The 21,956-nt window shown below is 34.3% G+C and overlaps 1 non-coding gene across 1 annotated transcript; it reads right to left on the reverse strand.

Moving 5' to 3' along the window:
• Nucleotides 1-2,199: 2,199 nt before the first annotated feature.
• LOC121211894 (small nucleolar RNA R71) lies at nt 2,200-2,306 on the reverse strand. The gene has a single exon (XR_005907111.1). It is a non-coding gene; the product is annotated as a small nucleolar RNA R71 (small nucleolar RNA).
• Between the last annotated feature and the right edge of the window lie 19,650 nt (nt 2,307-21,956).

A 21,956-nucleotide genomic window follows, 5' to 3' on the forward strand; every position in this document is an offset into this window, starting at 1 on the left:
AAATTAATAATAAATACTATAAAGTTTAGTTAAAATTAATATAAATAATTTATAGTAAATACCATATAATTTAGTTAAATATTTAGTAGGTCAAAATATATGAAAAATCTCTCATCTATAAAATTTTCATATTTGATAAACTATAATAAATTCATATTTTTATCCCATACTTGGCTTATTTTTGGATGATTTATCACAAGCTTCAGTGAATTTGATGCTCCTAATATGTTAAATTCATGTTTTATACTTAAGTGAGCATAGGAAGGCGAAAAGAGCAAGAAACGGGCCAAAAACGGACAAAATGGGCCTAATTCAGTGTTTCACAAGGCCTAGGCGCTTCCACACGGGTAATCCACACATCATGTGTGACACACGGGTAAAACACATGCCCATGTGTCATGGCCATGTCAACAATAAACCAAGTCAGAATTGTACACGGCTTAAGCACCCTCACACGGGCGTGGCATACGGCCGTGTCCCTGTCGAACCCAAGTCTAATTCGATTCTGAAAAGGCTATTTTTAGGCTATTGTCGGCATTCCAGAGTCTATTTAAACACCCTAGAAGAGGATCAAAAGGGGGACGGAGAGTAGAAGGCAGAGAATACTCAGGGATAGCCATCGAAATCAGCTCAGAAGCAGGATCTACTTCAAGATTGAAGATCTCCATTCAATTTCCTTAGAAGTTCTTTGGGTTTCTTTATGTTTTGTTGTTTTCCCAATTTTGAGACGTTTTCCATTATTATGAACTAAACTCCCTAAATACCTAAGGGCGATGAAACCTAAGACAGATCTTAGTACTATTTGAGTTGTATGATAAATACTTGTTCTTATTCTTAATTTTGAGTTTTAATCCTTACTTTAATATTCCAGGATATTAATTCAAGTTTTGATCTGCTTAGTCAGTGGAGCAAAAGTCCATGTTTAAGAGTAGATCTTCCATAATTAAGCGGAGTTGCATGCAATCCTAAAGATAGGACGACATAAATCTGCCAGATTAGAGTCAAATCTAATAAAGGAATCCATAGATCGATTTAATGCGATAATAAGGGTTTTAATTAGAAAGAGATTTTAATTAATCAACTTAGAGTCAGTCGTTTTTAGTCTCGAGTGAGATATTAACAAAAATCAGAGATTTCTACGGATTAAATCAAGTGAATAAATTGTTTAACTCAAAAGTAATAAGTGAAATCTAGGTGAATTCTTCCTTGGGTATTGTCTTCTTCATCGGTTTTCCAAAAGTATTTTCCAACTTTAATCTCTGTCATAATCCTAGTCAATTAGATAATTAGTCTTAGTTTAAAACATCTCTTAATTCTTAGGGTAGATAATAAAAAGATAGTAATTACTAGTATTTTTAGTCCTTGTAGATACGATATTTCCAGTCTCACCATAACTATACTATTGTTCGATAGGTACGCTTGCCTTAGTCGAATTTTTAGTTAGTTTAGCGACCATCAAGTTTTTGGCACCGTTGCGGGGGACTAAGATATTAGGAACGCTTGATTTTTATTACTTTAGCCATTTTTACTTTTATTGCAATTTACTTTTTGTTTTCAGTTTAATTTTTCTTTTCTAAATTTTTCTTTTTAATTGTTGCTGGTAGGTGTCTTTAGTTTATGACTAGGAGGAACTCGTCAGGACCTTTGCTTTTTGACAGAGAGATCGAGAGCACAGTTCGCAGAAACCGAAGAGAAATAAGGCGAAGTCTACAATACATAGAGGAAAAGCGAGAGGACGATATCCATACTACAACCGAGGAGATGGCTGAAAATCAAAATAATCCACTACCTCTTGTGGTTGCTGCAAATCCAGTGAATCAGAATCCTGCTCCTCGTACTATTTACGACTATGCTAAGCCTAATTTAACGGGGGCTGAATCGAGTATTGTTAGACCAACAATTGCTGTAAATAATTTTGAACTGAAACCTAACACTATAAAATTGATTCAACAGTTTTTTCAGTTTGATGGTTTGCAGGATGAAGATCCAAATACTCATTTGGGCAATTTCTTAGAGTTCTGCGATACTTTCAAAAAAAATGGTGTTTCTAATGATTCTATTCGCCTTCGGTTATTTCCCTTTTCATTAAGGAATAAGGCTAAACAGTGGTTGAACTCGTTACCACGAGGGTCAATCACTACTTGGGAACAAATAACCGAAAATTTTTTACTCAAATACTTTCTGCCGGCCAAAACGAAAAAGTTAAGGAATGATATCTCTTCTTTTATGCAAATAGACTTAAAAAATGTTTATGATGCATGGGAGAGATACAAGAACTTATTGAGAAGGTGCCTTCACCATGGGTTACCTCTGTGGCTGCATGTTTAGACTTTTTACAACGGTGTGAACCCCTCAACAAGGCAACTGATCGATGTAGTCGCTGGTGGAACTTTAAACAACAAAACACATGGAGAGGCTTAAGAATTTATTGAAGATATGTCACTGAATAACTATCAGTGGCAAGTCATGAGAACGAAGCTGACAAAAGCAGCTGGTGTTTTCAACTTCGACGCGGTCACTATGCTATCTAACTAGGTAGAACTTTAAATAAAAAGATTGATGGTTTGTATGATTCTACTCAGGTACATCCAGTGATGAGGTGTGATTCAAATGGAGGAGGAGTGCACAACACAGATTATCCATCCTTCAACCCTGGCACCGAGGAGGAACAAGTCCACTATATGGGTAATAATTCTAAACCTCAAAATAACCCGTATAGTAACACTTATAATGCAGATTGGAGGAACCATTCCAATTTCTCGTGGGGTGGTCAAAGAAATCAAAGGCCACAACATCCTTTAGATTTTCAACAACCATCTTACCAACAAGAGAAGAAACCAGACCTTGAAGAGATGCTTATAAAATTCATCTCAGTGTCAGAAATTCGTTTTTAGAATACCAAAACAGCACTTAAGAATCAGTAAGCATCAATTCAAGGGCTCGAAACTCAAATAGGACAGCTTGCTAAGTTGATCTCTGAACGACCACAAGGTGGCCTACCAAGTAACATTGAAATTAACCCATGGGAGCAACTTCATGTCATTACTGTATACAATGATGAAGGGTTAGTTGAAGATGAACCGAAACCGAGACAAGACAATGTGGCAGATAACGGTAAGGTTAATGTAAGTAAAGAGTATAAACCTCGTATGCCATACCCTAATGTGACAATGAAAGATCATACGGACAGACAATTTGGTAAATTCCTTAAATTATTAAAAAAAATTACATATTAACTTACCATTTATTGAAGCTCTTTCGTAGATGCCAAATGCAGTGAAATTTTTAAAAGAGCTATTGGCTAATAAACGTAAGTTAGATGATGCATCACATGTAGAATTAAATGCAGTTTGCTCAGCCATTCTACAGAAAAAGCTACCCAACAAGTTGAAAGATCCAAGGAGTTTTACGATTCCTTGCTTAATTGGTAGTTTGAATATTAATTATGCTTTGGCTGATTTAGGGGTGAGCATTAATGTTATGCCCTATAAATTGTTTAAACAGCTAGGTCTTGGGAAACCCAAACAAACTAGGATGGGCATTCAATTAGCAGATAAAACCATTAGATTTCCTAGGGGTATTGTTGAAACTCATTCCAAATTCGGCACTTTTAAGGTAAATAGTACTCGTCTAAACCTTATTTTGATAAGATTGATAGCAAGAATGAGGAGTTTCAACTCCTCGAGCCACCATGACCGTGCAAATATGAGGTAAGTTGAGCTTAGACTCTAAATAAGCGCTTCTCGGGAGGCAACCCGAACACTAACACCACTAACTAAATTATTTTTATCTATTTTTCGTGTTTAAATGCAAGTTTTTTTTGACACACATGGGCGTGTCCTTGGCCGTGTGGAAACAGGGCTTAAATCGTCCAAAATCGATAGGCACGGGCTAAAAGATATCACACGGGTGTACAACACGGTCGTGTGGACTACACGGCTTGGACACACGGGCGTGTTGTAACAGTCCGATTTAGACCCTAATCAGAACGGTGGTTTCGGGACCATGAATCCGAGTCAGAAAATTTTTTAAATATTATTTTTCGTGTTTATTATCTGTGAATTTGCATGTGTGAAAGTTTCGTATGAAAATTTGATTGCTTGTATGCTTAATTTAATAATAGGATTTAATCGCGTAAAATAAAAATTTAGTGGTTATTTGTGAAAGGGCCGAATAGTGGTTGTTCTTTTAATTTGGAGGCTTTAAGTTGCAAATTACCCATGATATATTGTAATGGACGGTGAAAGACAACCATTATATGGTTTTGTTATTATTTTATAAAGGTTATATATGTAATTTGGTTAATAATGTTATATGACATAAAACATAAAATAATTAAAAGCCATGGTTCCTTATTTTGCATGACCGAATATAAAGAAAAGAAAAAAGAAATAAGAGTTCCTTAGGTTCGGCCATTTTTGGAATTTGGTTAAAGGTAAGTTTTAGCTCGGTTTTTGATAATTTTTATGTTTTTGAGATCGTTGCTTCGAGTACTACCCGACCCATGTTTGAATTTTTGATTTTGGTGAATATTTTGAGTTATGCCATTGATGAATATTTGTGTTTTGTGATGTTTGATAATAAATTATGAAAGATATGTTTTGGATTAATATGTTTTGTATTGGAGTTTTGGATGATTTTGAGTTATTAGGACTAAATTGAAAAAATAATAAATTGAAGGACTAAAATGAAAAATAAATGAAATATATGGATTAGTTTGAGCATAAGGAAGATTCGGCTTAACTATGATGTGGTGACATTTTGTGTATTTTGTGTTTTGTTCAATTAAGACTAATTTGTAAAAGTATTAAATATCAGGGGTAAAATGATAATTTTCCCATTTATGTGTTGTTGGATTAAATTGAATGAAATTTTGTTTAAATGAGGTTAATTTGAAATTATATAGATCAAGAACAAAAGAAATCGGACTTGGATCGGGGAAAAGCAAAAATAGTCGAATAGCCGATTTACATCGTTCGTCGATATCCGAGGTAAGTTTATAAGCAATAAACGTTGTTGAATTTGAATGTGTATGATTTTTATATGTTGAATTTAGTTGTATGAATTTCTATGGTTGGAGCCGAATGCATGAATGTTTATGAAATTTGGGAATATATTGGTTCAATTGAGATATGAATTATGAATAAGAATAACTTTGTAACAGTGATATATCAAGCTTATTGCCTAGCAGGCTTTGATGCCGGTGTATGATATCAAGCTTATTGCCTAGCAGGCTTTATGCCGATGTATTGAATCAGGTTTATTACCTAGCACGCTCTGTGCCGGTGTTTTATACAAGGCTTTATGCTTAATGAATTTTATGTGAGCAACAGTAAAAGCAATCAAATGTGTTAAGTGAGCTAAAGCATTCAGGTATGTGAATATGGTTATTCTATTCGAAATGAAAGTTAATTGATTGAAAGATATGTGATAGAAATGTTTTGTGATGATATTGAAAATGTATGAAATTATGAGTAAGGTATTCGATTTTATGATAAGTATAAGTATGTGTTTTAAAAGTTTGATTCACGTGATTGTATATATATGAATACGTATATATAATCGATTATCTATGATATTATGACTTTGAAATTGGAGAATATATTGATAATTTATATATATGGTATATTCGGCCATGGTATATTGATGTATAAATATATGTTTGATTCGGGTTATTTTATATATAGAGAGAGAGGTTGTTAATTTGCTTAAATTGCTCATAACTTACTAAGCTACGATAACTTACTGTGAATGTATTTATTCATTGTTCTTATAGATTTTTGGAAGTTTGCTACAAGCTTAGGGACCGTCAGTGAAGTTATCCACACTATCGTCAACCTTCGGTACTTTTAAAAGTCTATTTTTGAACTTATGGCATGTATAGGCTAATATGTATTTTGTTCGACCTTGAATATGTATAACTTGAGCCATGCGAAAATGGCTTAATCTCCATGATAATTTTGGTCATATTTTGGTTATGGTTTGAGCTCACTTTTGGTTATGATGTTATATATTATACATGAATGGTCTAAGTGATAAATGTTATATGTTTGAAAATGGCTTGATGATGTTGGTAAATTTGGAAATGGTTGATGTAATGATCATTGTATGTATACAATTTCATAGCATAATTAATTGTTTCAGCTAAGGTTTTAACTTATGTAAACATATATGAATTGATATGAATTTTATTTCAATAATGTATTGGTACATTTGGACATAGGATGGAATTGAATAAGATGGTTAGGTTTAAATCTTGGTTTGATATTGCTTATATAAATTCCCATGCATATGATAATTTGACTTGATTTGTTTAATACATAGTATTTAATATTTATGTTTTAAATATGTCTATAAGTGATTAACGTCTTGTAATGATAGATATAGTTTTATTTAATTGATAAATATTTTAAGTTATATGTTAGAATGAGTTAAAGAATATGGTTGTTCAATGATTCAACTATTTCTTATATATATATATATATGAATGATGTGTTTAGAAAATGCAAATTATAAAATGTTTATCCATGTTTCCATGAACGGTTGTATATTTGTTTGTGATGAAATAAAGTTGGAATGAAAAATGATGATATGTATGTGTATATTCGGTTAATGAGATGAAAATTTACTAAATGAATAGTAACTTTTGTCAATTACTGTTATGAAAATTATATATGTTTTACATGATGTATAAATGTTTAACTTAATATTAAATAAATATCGAATATGATATGATCTTTATCAAATGATTATAAGTAATGCATTTCGTGTAATACATTTGTGTTTGATTATAGTATGCAACTAAAGTGTAATAAAGTCTGTTTTTCTGCATGTATTATGAGTTTAAATTAAAAGTATATTCAGCTATGTGGTAGTAGAGAATTAATTGACTATTAAAATTCAAGTACGTGTATGTGATCGTTTTAACTTGTGTTCTTGACTGGTAATACCTCGTAACCCTAATTCGACGACGGATACGGGTTAGGGGTGTTACACGTGTACCAGGGGGTATGAAAACTGGAGCTAAATTTTCAAATTTTAAATAAGTCTGGGTACTCCACGGGCAAGGCACACGACCGTGTGTTCGGACACACGGGCGTGGGGGATACCACACGGGCGTGGGAGAAACGAACAACGAAGCATACTGCCGTGTGAACCACACGGTCGGGACACACGGGCGTGTTTAAGGCCTTGTGACGAATGGGCATTGAATTTTTGTGCCCTCATTTAACCCTAATCCCCTTTTCATATTTTTCCAAGTTTGTTTTTTTTTTTGATCTCTTCTTCCCTAAGCCGCCGCCTGCCCCAAATCCGACCACCACCTAGCTTCTCTCTTTGCTCTCCCTCTCTTCTTCTTTCCTTTCTTTTTCTTTCCTTCCCTTTTTTTTTCTTTCTTTCCTCTTTCTTTCCCTTTCTCCCCTCTCCTCTTTCTTCCCCATTTTTCTCTTACCCGCACGGCTACCAGCCCACGCCCCTCGCCACCATAACCCCATCGTTTGACCCCTAGCCCGTCGTTACCCTCACCGCACGCCCTAAAAGCTATCGCGCACCACCCTCACCCTTACCCTGCGTGCGCTCCAGCAACAGCCCCCATCCCCAACCAGCAACCCCAACACCTACCCTTGCTCGGTCCAACGTCGCTCTTTCTTTCGACCGACTACCCTTCATATAGTCGGTTTCCCTTTTTACCCTTTTATATTTATTTATTTATTATTCTTTATTTTTATTATTACTATTACTATTCATTATATTTGTTATTAAGTATTATTATTATAATTATGATTATTATTCCTTTATTACTATTTTGTTGGTTGTGGTTTTCTAATTCTTTCATCTTTGTTCTTTACTCTATCCTATTCTGCTATTTTTAGTATTAATACAATATTTTCCCCTATTTGCATCCATATATTTTATTTTGGTTTAGCTGTTCTTATAAAATAATATTTAGCTTTTTCTTTTGCATATTTTTGCTTAATTAGTATTATTGTTTCATTTTTTCATCTTATCAACATTATATTAGTCATGCATATAGTTTTTTCTCTTTAGGTCCCTACCTTCTTTAGTACATATTCTGTGCGGGATATATTTTTATAACTAAGGGTCTCTCTATTTAGACATGTGGATTGAATATTTGGTGATGCCTTGTTACTAATAAATTCTTTTAATTTTTAGGCACACAATAACAAACACACGAGGCAAGAAGACTACCGTCCCCGCTTTCAAAAAGCAGAAAGGTCTCGGTGAGACCTCCTCATCAAGTGTTTCGGCCGCAACTCACCACCCTTTGGTCCAATTTCCATCGAACAACCAGGAGGATTTATATCAGCTTCTCAGTGTACGACCCCTCGGTATGAGGCGTCGCATTGATTGGGCCGCGCTAGAGTAGGTCCGTTTGGCTGATGATGTGCACGCAATTATTACCACAACCCCGTGGAACAGGTTCTTCACCACCATCGAGCCCACCTACTCGGAGCTCACCTTAGAGTTCGGCGCTACATTTTCAGTCCAGCAAGTCATGTTAGTCCATAACGAGCCTGGCACTATCACCTTTCGCCTTTGCGGGATGGTGGGACACATGAGCGTCCCAGAGTTTGGTGCTGCGTTGGGACTTTACAGAGAGGAGTTCATAAGCGCCAAGGACTTTCTTCAGCTTCATAGACATATTCATTACTCACCTTCGCGATGTTGGACTGAGCTTACAGGCGACCTAAATAACTATGACGCGAGTCGCTCGAAGGCGACGCATCTCTCTCCAGCCCTACGGTATATTCATGCCCTACTAGCTCACACTTTGATAGGTCGGAGAGAGAGCACACGTGTGGTTAGTATTTATGATGCATATTTCTTGTGGAGCATGACTACTGGACATGTGTTTGATTCGGCATATTTCATCACACTCGCTTGCCACAACCAAACTGAACGCCATAAGAAGGGCCCTATCTTTCTCGGCCCTTACGTGACTCGTCCTGCTCAGCACTTCGGCCTCTTCGACACTCCAGAGATGTCACCGATACTTACACTAGTAGGCCAAATGCCCCATCAGGGAATTTCTAGTATGATCCATATGAGGATGATAGAGCGACACCGTGGATTCGACCCCCTCAGTACAGACTCATTCACTCTGATGACCAAGATGAGCTAGAGGATATTACTGATGATGTCCCTCCCCCTCACGAAGACCCGCACCCACCACCACCACCGAGTCACCGACCTCCTTCTGCCACTTTAACCGATATATTTGAGCGACTCACTCGCTTTGAGCAACAGTGTTTTGAGCGATTCAACAACATTGATGCCACTCTTCGACAGATTTGCCACCACCTTCACATCTCTCATTCGGCATCGTCAACCCACAAGACATCCGATAATGAGAACCTTTGAGTCCTTTTATTTTATTATTATTACTATTTTTTATTTTTCTTTTTCTTTTATTTATTTTTGAAGACTTATGTTTTATATTTTGAACTATATTTGTCTTTATAGTTATTATCGAGTAACCTCTTAATTCTCTTCCACAGTTGTGTTTATTTTCTTACTAGTAACTCAGAATCATGCCTTTCATTAGCATTATCTATAATTCTAGCTTTCGCTATTCCAAGGATTTCATCCAAAAATTCAGGGCAGTTTCGCTTCTCTCCCTCTCTTCTGATATTATGCTTATATTGTTATTATCGATCTTTGTACATTGAGAACAATGTACATCTTAAGTGTGGGGAGGTTATTTATTTGATTATCAGAAAATCCCCAAATTATATCTTGTTCTTAAATAATTTTCTCATATTACTATTAGAATGAATTTTGATTGATTTATGATTTTTATTAATATGTTTTGGATTAAAACATGCATTGACCTTTTAAACTTTAGGACAATAGAGAATCAAGCATGATAATTAAGTTGACTTTTGAGAATTAAAATTGCCTGGTTGTTTCCCTGAATTGAGGTATTATCTTGAAGTTTCAAATTTACAGGATTGACATCAAATACCCATAATTTTTGTGAGATTTTGAGCCTTTAGAGCATACATTTTTTTTTCTTTCTCACTTTATTATTGGCTATGAGTGTGTCAATATTGAATTGATATTTTAGAACTTGCTTCGGTTATACATGTCGAGACCACACCTTTGATTTGATATACTAAGATGATAAAGGCACCTAGGTTTTAACCCACTTACCCCACAAAAGGCCTACCTTCATAATTAACCCTTAGTGAACCCCTTTGAGCTTAACAAAACCATTTCTTAATTAACCCTAAAATTTAACCCCTATATCAAACTTTTTGATTCGTTGAGAATTTTTCCTATTTTATTGATTCCCTTTTTATCAAGATTTGATTTGGTTAATTGCCTAACTATTTTCTTCCATCTTAGTTGTATAATTCTCTTTCATTATTTTTTCTTATTCTTAAAAAAAATGAAAAAGAAAAGAAAAGAAAAGAAAAGAAAATATTTATTTATTTACATATATGTTGATTATTATTAGTTCTTTGTTTGAGCTTAAGTATTTAATTTCATATTCTGAGAAAAAGCTCATGTTTTTCTTTAACAAACTCGATTGATATAATTATTTAGTGTTAGTTTATTTTTCCAGTTAAGTAATTTATCAATTCGATCTCGATTCTAAACTTCTTTTTCAGCCTTTATCCACACCTTTAACCTAAGCCCCGTTACAACCTTTTAAAGACCTTTTGATTTGTGTATCATCTCATTTATAGTGGTGGAGATTTGATTTTCATGCAAGTCTATGGTAATAATTTTTCATGTTTGACTATTGAGTGCTTAATCATTGAACCTTAAACACTTTGAGTGATTTGAGTGACTCTTTAGTGAGGATGCCAACCCTTGTCGGTTTGGAATTAAAGATAATTACTTAGATAAATAGGGATACCTATGATTTTATGATTAAAATGCTCAACTTGAAATGTTTGCAACTTTAATGTTCTTTTAGTTAAGCTCTCAATGTATGATTACTTGTTGATTACTTTGAAACATTATTGATGAGAATTATAAGTTGAGAAGAATTTATTTTAATTATGAGTTGAGGATTTTGCTTGAGGACAAGCAAATGCTTAAGTGTAGGGATATTTGATAAACCATAATATATTCATATTTTTATCCCATACTTGGCTTATTTTTGGATGATTTATCACAAGCTTTAGTGGATTTGATGCTCCTAATCCGTTAAATTCATGTTTTATACTTAGGTGAGCACAAGAAGGCGAAAAGAGCAAGAAACGGGCCAAAAATGGACAAAATGGGCCTAATTCAGTGTTTCACACGGCCTAGGCACTTCCACACAGGTAATCCACATGCCCGTGTGTGACACACGGGTAAACCACACGCCCATGTGTCATGGCTGTGTCAACAGTAAAACAAGTCAGAATTGTACACGGCCTAAGCACCCGTACACGGGCGTGGCAAACAGCCGTGTCCCTGTCATACCCAAGTCTAATTCTATTCGAAAAAGGCTAATTTTGGGCTATTTTCGGCATTCCAAAGTTTATTTAAACACCCTAGAAGAGGATCAAAGGGAGACGGAGAGTAGAAGGCAGAGAATACTCAAGGACAGCCATCGGCATCAGCTCGGAAGCAGGATCTACTTCAAAACTGAAGATCTCCATTCAATTTCCTTAGAAGTTTTTTAAGTTTCTTTATGTTTTGTTGTTTTCCCAATTTTGAGATGTTTTCCATTATTATGAACTAAACTCCCTAAATACCTAAGGGGGATGAAACCTAAGACGAATCTTATTACTATTTGAGTTATATGATAAATACTTGTCCTTATTCTTAATTGTGAGTTTTAATCCTTGCTTTAATATTCTAGTGATAAACCGTAATTCATACATATTTTTACCCCATGTTTAACGTATTTTATGGATGAATTAACCTAATAAGAATTGGTGAATTAGATGCTCCTAATGCTTTAATTTCATGTTTTATACTTAGGAAAGCATAGGAAAGCGAAAGGAACGAGAAACGGGCCAAAAATAGAGAAAATAGGCCAAAGTACGAGATCAACACGGCCTGGACCTCCTCACACGGGCAGACCACACGGCCGTGTCAATCTGACAGTTGGAGCACGACTCACACGGGTATAGCACACGCCCGTGCCATTCTAACAGGCTCGAACATGGCCTGAAGTAATCATACACGGGCGTGTCCCTGTCGAGCCCAAGTTGAGTCCAATTCAGAAAAGGCTAATTTTGAGGGCCTCTAGGCATTCCAAAGCCTATAAATACACCCAAGAGGAGGAAAAAAAGGGGGACGGAGAATAGGGGGTAAGGAATTACTCCAAGGAAGCCGATTGATCCATCTTAGAAGCCAGATTCATCATCAAGGCTGAAGATCTCTCCTCAATTTCCCTTCAAGAGTTTTGGGTTTTCTTGATGTTTTGTATTCGTTATTCTTCTGAGATGTCTTCTTATTTAGTTATGAACTAAAACCCCTAAATACCTAAGGGGGATAAAACCTAAGACAAATCTTGTTATTATTTTCTGAATCGTATGATAAATATTTAACTTGTTTTTAATTATGTGTTCTTAATTCTTGTTTTGATATCCCATTATACTGATTCAAGACATGCTCTTATTCAGAGGAGGAATAGACCCTGTCTAAGAGTACTTTTGTCATAATTAAGCGGAGTTGATTGCGTGCTTAGAAATAGGGTGACAAGATTTTACCGGATTAGGGTGAAACCTAATAAGGAGATCCATAGATCGAGTTAATGGAACCCTAAAGTGTTAATTAGAAAAAAGTCTTGGTTATTCAATCTAGGGATTAGACGTTATTAGTCTTGAATAGGGATAATAACATAACTTAGGGATCTCTACGGAACAAGTTGAATGAATAAATCGTCCGATTTGGAGCCTGAATAACAAGTAAATCCTAGGTGGATTTTTCATTAGGTATTGTCTTAAGTCAATCGATTTTTCCCAAAAGCAATTTCCCAATTCTTTTCTCTATGCGTTCTTGGTTTAGATAATTTGTTAATTAAAACAAAACCCTATTATTCTTAGGCTAGATAATAAAAAGACATCATTACTAGTACTTTTAGTTCTTTTGGGTTCGACAATCCGGTCTTGCTAAAACTATACTACTGTTTGATAGGTACACTTGCCTAAATCGCGATAATAGTTAGTTTCAAGAATGATTAATTATAAATTTTTAAAACCTATCACGAAACCTCGCGATCATCCAAGATATTAATTCAGGTTTTGATGTGCTTATTCAGTGGAGCAAAACTCCCTGTTTAAGAGTAAATCTTCCATAATTAAGCGGAGTTGCATGCAATCCTAGAGATAGGACGACATAAATCTGCCGGATTAGAGTCAAATCTAATAAAGGAATCCATAGATCGAGTTAATGCAACAATAGGGGTTTTAATTAGAAAGAGATTTCAATTAATCAACCTAGAGTCAGTTGTTTTTAGTCTCGAGAGAGATATTAACATAAATCAGGGATTTCTACGGATTAAGTCAAGCGAATAAATTGTCTAACTCAAAAGTAATAAGTGAAGTCTAGGTGAATTCTTCCTTGGGTATTGTCTTCTTTATCGGTTTTCCAAAAGTATCTTCTAACTTTAATCTCTGTCATAATCCTAGCCAATTAGATAATTAGTCTTAGTTTAAAACATCCCTTAATTCTTAGGCTAGATAATAAAAAAATAGTAATTACTAGTATTTTTAGTCCTTGTGGATACGATATTTCCAGTCTCACCATAACTATACTACTGTTCGATAGGTACACTTGTTTTAGTCGAATTTTTAGTTAGTTTGTCGACCATCAATATTATTTAAACAAGATTAGTGTAGGGGATTGACCCATATAAAGCAACAAACAAGTGAATGAACTAAATCGAAAAGATCAAACATGTAAAATTTAACATAGAAAAACTCTTCAAATGAGGATAAAAAACCACGGGCAAAAAGAGATTTCATTACAATAAAAGGAGAGTACAGGAGATGGAGATAATTAAAAGAAAACCTTAAAACCCACAAGAAAACCCTTACAAAGCAAAGAATAGAAATCTCTCAATCTAAATATTTCTTATGTGTGTTTAACTTAGAGTAATTTTGGCCTATTTATAGCCTAAAATTCATAGTATAATATGACTAGAATACATCCAAATTATGCAGAATTTAACTGGAAGAAGAAAAGTCGAAAACTTGAATAGGGTGTTTGTAACACTCCTAACCCGTATCCGTTGCCGGAATAACGTTATGAGGTATTACTTGACTGAACAAAACTTCTATAAGGTCAAAGATATTTACCAGACATAAATTATCAACAATGCAACCTGTCTCATTGATTTTTCATAAGAGCTCTTATAAATTTCCAGCATGACTAACTATCAAAACATAACCGAATATCTAATAACAAATTAACTACTATCAAGTTATAACTAAAACATTTCAACACATTAGTTCAATTATAAGGCTTCTCTAAATAAAATAAGCGAGCCATCTTCGCATGGCCATAATGTATACAAAGACAAAATATCATTCTACCTATAGTCTATCCTATACATGCCTTAAATCATGATGATATACCATCTTCTCAACTCACATAATGACTCGATAGTGTGATGATATCTCCGGCTCTTCCAACTCGAACTAAAGGATAAACCTATAAGGAATGGAAAAGAGAACACGGAGTAAGCTTCAATGCTTAGTAAGTTTTAAGCAATGCAAACAATTAATTTACTTATAGCTCGATTATTTCAAATTTTCAAGAAATCATTCCTAGGTAATTGCCATTTCGGCCAAGTATCCATGAACATAATGCATATTTAGCAAATTCACCTCACTTGAATCTGAACTCAATTAAAACCAAATATTGAAATCACAAATAAGATCATAAGAACTCGAAAAGTATCTCATTAACTAGTTTTAACCATGTTTGCAACAAAATCGCAAATTCACTACAAGCTATTTTCCTCAGCAACAGTCACTAAATTATTTATAACTGGAGATAAGAAACTCCAAATAAGTGCTGTTAATTTTTCCTGAAAATAGACTTATATATCTTCCATCCATAAAATTTTCAGAATTTTTGGTTTGACCAATCAATACCAGATTTTTATTGAAGTTTCCCCTGTTTCACTGTTTGACTATTCTGACCACTTTTCACTACAAATCAATTTTCTCATTATACAGAATTCGAAATATGTTATCGTTTACTTTATTTGAAACTAGACTCATTAAGGAGTCTAAGAATATAAATTTTATCTTATAATCATCATTGTACAATTTACAATGATTTTCTAAAGACAGAACAAGGGATTTCAAAGTCATTTTGACTTTGTCTCACTCCACTTCAAATATCTCATTATCTAAAATTCTTTTGCTTACATGGTTTCTTTTATAAGAAACTAGACTCATTAAGCTTTAATTTTATAATTTATTCAGCTTCTAATTCAATTTCCAAAATTTATGGTGATTTTCCAAAATCACGCTACAGTTGCTGTCCCAAGCAGATTTATTACAAATTTGCTCTTTCACACATTCCTTGCATTCAAATTATCTAAACATGTATATCATGTAATTCAAGATCGAACTCATATAACATAGGAATTAAAATGCTTCACTATCAGCTTTAGTTCAATTGAAACGAATGAAATACAATATCATATTCACATTTAATTTTCCAAGATCGTAATCACCTAAAAATAAAATCATATACTTCCACAAACCTTTCCACAAGGACCAAGTGTTTATATTTGAATATAAACATAGAATCACTTCACATAACTTCACATATTTACCGAATATATCACAATCACATTTATAGTCATAACACTTATTCACAGATGCATCACTTTATATATTTATAATTTAATTCAAATCAAAATCGCATACTAGTACATGATACATACCTAGCCAACTTAATATGTAATGCACTTTCAATTTGTCAACTTAGTGTAGGATCTTGTAATTGTATACTTTTATCAAATTCATCGGCACTTGGCCCACTAGGTATAAAACCCGAAATTATATTATCAGCATAAAGCCTGTGGGACTTTAACCCGGATACATTTCCAGTACGAAGCCTGCGGGACTTTGGCCCGGATACATTTCCATCACGAACTTTGGCCTGGATACATTTCCAGCACGAAGCCTGCGGGACTTTAGTCCGGATACATTTCCAGCACGAAGCCTGCAGGATTTTGGCCCAGATATATTTTCAGCACGAAGCCTGCGGGACTTTAGCCCGGATATATTTCCAGCACGAAGCCTGCGGGACTTTAGTCCGGATACATTTCCAGCACGAAGCCTGCGAGACTTTGGCCCGGATATATTTCCAGCACGAAGCCTGCGGGACTTTAGCCCGGATATATTTCCAGCACGAAGCCTGCGGGACTTTAGCCCAGATACATTTTCAGTGTCTTGCATATTTATTCACATGTTAACACATTTCACATAACATTTCACATTAGCAATTTAATTGCTTCATTCGAATATAAGCACAAAATGTACACCTACCTTTTAACTTTCGGTTCAATAATCATACACAAGGAACACATAATCTTTTCATTATCCTAGTTTCACTTTTAATAACCATTCGACTATATGCCATATTCACAAATTATTTCACACACAACCTCGATCAAGTAGGAGCAATAGTCACAATTCATCTATTATACAAATATCCCATTCTTTGACTTTGTTTCATAATAGCTATTCTGTCACCACATATATACCATTCAATTCACATTCGACTTTATACAAACAAGTACAATAAAATTGTATACACATATTACACACTTTCACATCATCACTTAATAGTTATTCGGCCACATTATATACATAAATCATCCATTTCATATTCTGCTTTATAGCCGAAATTCAATATACTTATTGCAATTCGAACTTGTAAACGTCAAATAATTACTTATCATATTATATAATCTTAAGCGCGCAGCAAATCAAATATAATTACTTAAGGACTTACCTCGGAAGACGATAATCGAAACGAGACGACTAATCGACCATTTTGATTTTCCCCCCGATCCAAATCCGAATTCTACTTTTGCCAATCTAATTAATATCAAAATTAACTCACTTATTCAACATTTCATTAAATTTTATCTAAAGACACATAATTTGGGCATTTTGCATTTTATCCCCTAACATTTCACATTTTTACAATTTAATCCCTATTTCAAAATAACACAAATTACTCAAAATTTCATCAAACCCATGTTAGGCCGAATTTTCCTTAGGTCTCTAGCAACCCATTTCTTTTATTTATTTCACGTTTTGACCCCTCAATTTACAAATTTCTAAATTTAGTCCTTAATACACATTTTTATCAAAAATCACTTAATCAAACATGAAAATCAAACATCAAAGATTTATTACTCATCATCAAACAACAAGATGCTCAAACATTCAATAATGGCATCATCCAAATACTTTAACAATTTTAAAATTAGAGGTACGGGCCAGCTAGATTACGAATCAACGATCTCAAAAACGTAAAAATTATTAAAAACCGAGACGACATGGACTTACATGCATGAACAACCATGGCCGAACCTTCAAAGCTTTGAGAACATTATTTTCTTTCTCACATTTGGCTATTGATGAAGATGATAGCATGTAATTTGGCTTTTGTTTTATTTTATTTTATTATAATTACCAAATACCATATTTAACCTTAATGTACATTAATAATTTCCATTATACCAAGCCATGGAATTCCACTACCAATAATTATGGAATAATTACCACTTAAGGACTCCCACTATTTAATTCCATAGCTATTTAATATCTTTAACTTATAGAACACAACTTTTACGCTTTGCGCGATTTAGTCCTTTTTGCTTAATTAACTATCAAAACAATAAAACTTTTCAACGAAACTTTAATATCATCTTATTGCCACTTCGTAAATATTTATAAAAATATTTACGACTCGGTTTATAGAAATGAGGTCTCGATACCTCATTTTCTAAACCCACTTAACCTTAGGGTCATACCACTTGAGCTTAATAAATCGCTTATAAAACAAAAATCACAATATCAAAAACCTTTTTTAAACTCACAATTAACTCATAAATATTAAATATAATATTTACAAACCTACTCATCGGATTTAGTGGCCCCGAAACCACTGTTCTGATTAACCCTAAAAACGGGTTGTTACAGTGTTGCGTAGTTGCGGCGCTGCTTCTCTGCTAGTCGAGATGAGCCTTTGTTTTTCGTCAGGACGAAACTTACTGTTTAGTCCAAATAAAGGCATTTTCCCAAAAATCTCCACATTAACTCGTATTTGGACTAACTTCCTTGCTGAGCCCTATTACGGGTCTACTTTGATCTTTGTTAGATACTTACTAAGTCCAAGCAATACTCGAACTTTGAAAGTGGAAGACTCTTTGTCAACATGTCAATAGGATTGTGTTCTGTGTCGATTTTAATAATTTGAACATCCCCTTGAATGGTCATTTTTTGAACAAAATGGTAACGAATGTCCATGCTTCGTTCTCTCATGATGCATTTGATCTTTGGTGAGATGTATGACATTTTGGCTATCACAGAATACAACAGTTACCCCTTTTTCACCTACTAATTCATAAAACATGCCCTTTAACCAAATTGCTTCTTTCACTACTTTGGTAATTACCATGTATTCTGCTTTACTAATCGACAAAACCAATGTAGCTTAAAATGTAGCTTTCCAACTAATGGTACAATTCTCAAAAACAAATAGGTAACCTGTGAGAGACTTTCTTTAATCTAAGTCTCCTACATAATCAGAATCAATATATCCGATTAAGCCCTTTGGGCTTATTCCGAACTCTAACCAGATGTTAGAACTACCCCGCAAATATCTAAAAATCTACTTAATTGCAAGCCAGTGTAACTTACCGAGATTGGCCATGTATTGACTAACAACACTAATAGCATGTGAAATATCGGAAGAAGTCCATACCATTGCATACAACATAGTTAAACCAACAATTCTTTTATCGATGGATAGTTTAACTAGCCGGAAAGTCTCGTTCTTATGAAGGGATTTCATCCCTTCTTCTATTTTAACGAGCCATTTGTTAGAATCAGAGGCTTGAACTGCCTCATAATAACATGAAGGATCGGTTGAATTAATGTTGTCAACAACACCAAGAACAAAAACCACTAGGTTTCTTTCACAATATTTCTATGGTGGTCGGATTTCTCGTCTCTTCCTATCACAAGCCAACTTATAGTTCATTAACTAAGATGGTAAGGGTGCTTGAAGGTAGGATGAAGCCCTAAACTGATCAGAAAGAGATTCAAAATTGTGAAAATCAAAATCTTGTCTCGTTGTCGCGACGTCAAGTGACTCTTTATTGGGACGAACCCTATATTCGTCGTGTCATTACTATGTAGAGTGTTGACTCATCGTGACGTTGCCTACTGTTTCTCCCTTAGTCCAAGACACTATGATTTATTGTGTCTTTAAAGGTAAAAGGCCTATTTTCTGATCGAAACTTAGTAGATTCATCGAATGTAACATATTTGCTAATAATGATTTTGTCGGATTCCAAACACCACAACTTAAAACCTTTTGTACTGATAATGTATCTTAAAAAGATTCATTGAACGATCATTGGATCAAGCTTCCCTGGCTAACTTTAGTATAAGCAAAACAACCAAAAATTCTAATATTAGAATAATTTGGAAGATTACCTAACCATATTTCCTCTAAGACTTTACCGTTCAATGCTAAATGATTAGATTGATTCACCAAATAACTTGTCAGATCTACGAATTCAACCCAAAATTCCTTCCTTAAACCTGCATTAGAAAGCATGCATCAGGCCTTTTCTCGCAAGGTTCTGTTCATTCTTTTTGCAACTCCATTCTGCTGTGGAGTTCCAATAACAGTTTTATGTCTTTCAATTCATTCCCGTTTGCAAAAATTGTTAAACCTTTAACGAACAGAACTCAAGGCCATTATCTGTTCTCAACCGCTTCACGGATTTTTTGATTTATTTTTATAACAATGTCTTCAACTAATTAAAGATTCCAAATATTTCACTTTTCTGTTTCAAAAAAAATATTCTAACTTTTCTGGAGTGATCATCAATAAAAGTTAAGAAATATTTATTACCTTTTTTTGAGATGTCGGGAGACGGACCCTATAAATCAGAATGAATGTAATAAAGAGTCTCTTTTGTTTTGCACACTACTAAATCAAAATTAACTCTATTTTGCTTCCCCAAAACACAATGCTCGCAGAAACCTAACTTATCAACTCTAATGTCTTTTAGAAGACCTCTATTGTACAAGGTTGTCATACCTTTCTCACTCATATGACCCAAATGCATATGTTAAAGTTTGGTTGAATCAGAATCGGTAGAAAAGAAGTCACCTCGCATCATCGGGACGTGGAATGCATTCTTGTCGTGACGTCATGTTGTCACGACACCATAATCTTCATCATCTTGACGTGGCGACAATTTTGGCTGTTCTTCAATAATCGCAATCACACAAGTTATCGTAGATCCTTGCAGAACGTATAGGATGCCATTTTTCTGTCCTCTCATCATAATAAGAGTTCCACGAAAGACTTTTAAGCCATTTGATTCAAAGACTATCCTGCAACCATTAGAATCCAAAATTCCCAACAAAATGAGATTTTTCTTTAAATCAAGTACATGGCATTTGACAGTGTTCGAATGATTTCGTTATGGGTCCTGATTTTTATGGTCCCTACCCCGACTATTTTACACGAAGAATTATTCCCCATTAGCATAACTCCATATTCAACCAAACTGTACATGGAGAACTAGTCCCTGTTGGGACACATGTGATAGGATCACCCTAAATCTAGGATCCATTCGAAAGTATGAATAGAGTTTTCACTTTGTGACATCAATAACAAATTATCACCTCTATATTTGGCTACACAAGCATCAACAACATCAATTTTCTACTTACCTTTCTCGTCGCTTTTGGCATCCCTTTTGATTTTATTTTGGAGTTTCTAACATTCTAGCTTAACGTAACCTTTTTTTTTTGCAATAACCACAAAATTTGTCACAATTTTTGGATTTGGATATCGCTTTAAACCTGTTACGATTTGTATTTCTAGATTGTTGTCTACCTTTTGCAACTAGGACTGAAGCTTGCCGTTTGACTTTTTGTTTGAGTCTAACTCATTGTCGAGTTTATTATTGCTTAACTGAGAGATGATCTCTCCCATAGATTAGAGTTTCCTTAAAAGTTTTATAAGGAGAGCACAAAAAGCACAACAACAACATAGCTTGATCCTCGTCACTAATCTCTACTTTAATATTCTTTAGATCATTAAGAAGGGTAACAAACTCACTAATGTAAGATCTAATGGACTCATCTTTGGCCATTTTGAACTTGTAGATACGTTGTTTTAATATTATCTGTTGGCCAAAGATTTCGTCATGTATAAGGCTTTCAGTTTCTTCCATAACTGATATGTTGTTTTCTCCTTCGAAACCTCTTATAACATATTGTTTGTTAGGCATAATTAAATTATTGATAAAACCTTTCGATCTAAACTATCCCATTCTAATTGTTCCATTTCTATCAGTTTTCTTTTTGCAAGGATCCTCTCTAGATCACTCTAGATCAAAATTGTTGACATGCAAACTTGCCACAAACTAAAATTTGCGATGCCATTGAACTTATCCATATCAAACTTGATGCTGCCATCTTTGAACGGGTTGATTGTGAAAATCGATCTAGTTTTGATACCAGTTTGTAGAGGATTGACCCGTATAAAGCAACGAACAAATAAATGAATTAAATCAATAATATCGAATACGTAAAAAAATTTAATGTGGAAAAACTCCTCAAATGAGGATAAAAAACCACGGGAAAAAGGAGATTGCACTATAATAAAATGAGAGTACAAGGGATGGAAAGAATTAAAAGAAAACCCGAAAATCCATAAGAAAAACCCTTCAAAGTAAAGAACAAAATTCTTTCAATCTAAAT

The sequence above is a fragment of the Gossypium hirsutum genome, chromosome A12, assembly GCF_007990345.1.
Source record: "Gossypium hirsutum isolate 1008001.06 chromosome A12, Gossypium_hirsutum_v2.1, whole genome shotgun sequence".
NCBI lineage: Eukaryota > Viridiplantae > Streptophyta > Magnoliopsida > Malvales > Malvaceae > Gossypium > Gossypium hirsutum.